This window comes from Schistocerca americana, chromosome 1 (genome assembly GCF_021461395.2).
Source record: "Schistocerca americana isolate TAMUIC-IGC-003095 chromosome 1, iqSchAmer2.1, whole genome shotgun sequence".
NCBI lineage: Eukaryota > Metazoa > Arthropoda > Insecta > Orthoptera > Acrididae > Schistocerca > Schistocerca americana.
In genome coordinates this window covers 340,451,260-340,453,965 of record NC_060119.1, presented here as the reverse complement: position 1 = coordinate 340,453,965, position 2,706 = coordinate 340,451,260, and the positions used below count along the sequence as shown (strand labels likewise).

At 48.2% G+C, this 2,706-nt stretch overlaps 1 pseudogene; it reads right to left on the bottom strand.

The window, feature by feature from the left end:
• Positions 1-519: 519 nt before the first annotated feature.
• LOC124560547 lies at positions 520-637 on the bottom strand (annotated as a pseudogene).
• Positions 638-2,706: the final 2,069 nt, after the last annotated feature.

The window sequence follows — 2,706 nt, the reverse complement described above, 5'->3', positions numbered from 1 at the left end:
AGTGGGAAGGAGAAGGAGTGGTGAGAGGCGGGAAGGAGAGGGTTAGCGCCGTCACGTAGCCCCGCGACGCTGGCGTCCGTGTGTCGTCAGGCTGCCCAAGTGCCACTCTGTCGCAAACGTGACGTCACTGACTCCGGAAGGAAGAAGCTCCGGTGACGCTATCGGGCTTGCCTGAAGTCATTTATCGACTGGACGTTAAACTTTAACCTTCCTTCTCACATTTTAAGTCACCTGTCACTCGTTTTACGCCGACCAAATTATCTATGGACAGCACACATTAGCCACTTCATTCACACGCACATCTCTCTCTTTCTGTCCAACTAGGCCTTGGAAGGCCCAACGGGACCGACCGGCCGCCGCGTCATCCTCAGCCCACAGGCATGACTGGATGCGGATATGGAGGGGCATGTGGTCAGCGCACCGCTCTCCGGACCGTATGTCAGTTTACGAGACGGGAGCCGCTACTTCTCAGTCAAGTAGTTGCTCAGTTTACCTTACAAGGGCTGAGTGCATCCCGCTTGCCAACAGCGCTCGGCAGACCGGATGGTCACCCATCCAAGTGCTAGCCCAGTCCGAGAGCGCTTAACTTCGATGATCTAACGGGAACCGGTGTTACCACTGCGGCAAGGCCGTTGGCCACATCTACATAAATTCTCCAAAAGTCGCCTTACGGTGTAAGGTGGAGGGTACTTTTGGTTCCACTATATTTTCCCTCTTTCTTTGATTATTTGCCAATGATCCGTGGGTAAATATCATTCGATAACCTTTAAATCAGCTCTAATTTCTCTGATTTTATCGAAATGGCTTTTTCGTGAAAGTTACGTGGAAAGATGTAAAATGTTGTCTCACTCTTCATGGACCATATGCTCTCCGGATTTAATTATCAAACCTCTCCGTGATACGCAACGTCTCCCCTGTAGGCCTCCATATTCCCTTTAACTTCGGTGGGCATTTTCGTGATGTTTTGCGCCGACTAAACGATCCCGTGACGAAACTTGTCGCTTTTCGTTGAATCTTCTCTGTCTTCTACTATCTCAGGCTGATACAAGCAGTTTTCAAGAATCTCTCTTACAGGTGCGGATGAATTACATTTGCTTAAAATTCTTTCAGTGAGTCTTAGCCTGACGTCTGCTTTTCATGTAATTTGTTTCACTTGGTTATTCTGCTTTTAGACATTATGTGGTAACTCCTATTTCGAGTGATATGTCGGCTAACGTGTAATTGGTTCAATAATGGATTTCGTCGCTTTATTTCTGCGCAATACATTACCTTTGCTGGCCGCTGTGGCCGAGCGGTTCTAGGCGCTTCAGTCTGGAACCGCACTACCGCTACGGTCGCAGGTTCGAATCCTGCCTCGGGCATGGATGTGTGTGATGTTCTTAGGTTGGTTAGGTTTAAGTAGTTCTAAGTTCTAGGGGACTGATGACCTCAGATGTTAAGTCTCATAGTGCTCAGAGCCAATTGAACCATTACCTTTATTTACTATCAACAGCCAGTTCCTGCAGCAATCAGCGAGCCTTTCCAGGTCTTTCTATATTTCGATAGCTATAGCATTCCGGTGTTGCAACCTTCCTATAGACAACAGTGTCGACGGTGAAACTCCACGAAGCATACCAACGACATCAGCTAAATCACTGATATACATTGAGTAGCCAAAACATTATGGGCACCTGCTTAAAACGGTGTTGTTTCAGTTCTGGAACGCGGGCAGCAGCAGCTCCTTGTGCCACTTATTTGACAAGTCCTTGCTACGTTTCCAGAGAAAAATTCCAACAGGTGCCTGCGAAGCTAGGGCGTGTTGCTGGCTCCCGATAGCGTCCCACATGTTTTCCATATAATTCAGATCAGCCGAAATTGGAAATTGGATTTCAACGTGAATTCACTATCATACTCCTCAAGTCGCTTCAGCTTGATTCTGTCTTTGTGACCCTGCTGGAAGATACTGTTGCAGTAAAGGGAAGAAATCAAACATCAAGAGCTGCATGTGTACCTCAGTATTGTTCACGTAGTCCACAGCCGTCAGAGTGCGTTCCGTTGTTACTACAAGTCCCACGAGTGTCCAAGTGAATCTCTTCCATATCGGAATAAAGCTGCTATCGACCTCCGTGCGTGGCGCACTGCATGTTCGAGTAGCCATTAGCCTGGATGACGGCGCGTTTGCTTAAGACCATTGAACTGATCTAAGGAGAAACGTATTTCATCTGACTACACGACACGTTTGCATCGATCTATGGTCCAACCTCGATGGCACCGTACTGACTGCCATCGTGACGGTCAATGTCGTTGGGACAACTTCGGAGCACGTATGGATCGTCTGCTGTTAAGCTCCACGTTCAAAATTTCTGCTGTACTGTGTGCTCTGAAACACTTGTACCTGCACCAGCACTGCTGTCTGTCGTCAGGTCTACCACGCATCGCCGTCTGTTCTTCTTTGCAGAGCGAGCAATCTCCACATTCCAAGGCATGGACTTCCAGCACCTCGTCGCCTCCTCGTTGCTACACCATCCTCCAGCCACTTTATACAAATGCTCATGACAGTAGCACGCGAACAGCTGACCGGCATCGTCTTTTCCAAGATGACACGGGAGGTCATGGTGGTTGGAGCAGAGGACAGAACAAAACTGTTTTTGTCTTGTTACTGACTAGAAAGAAAAACTCTTTGCAAAATCTTAGCTGCTATGCTGCAACGGTATTGACAGGAGAGGG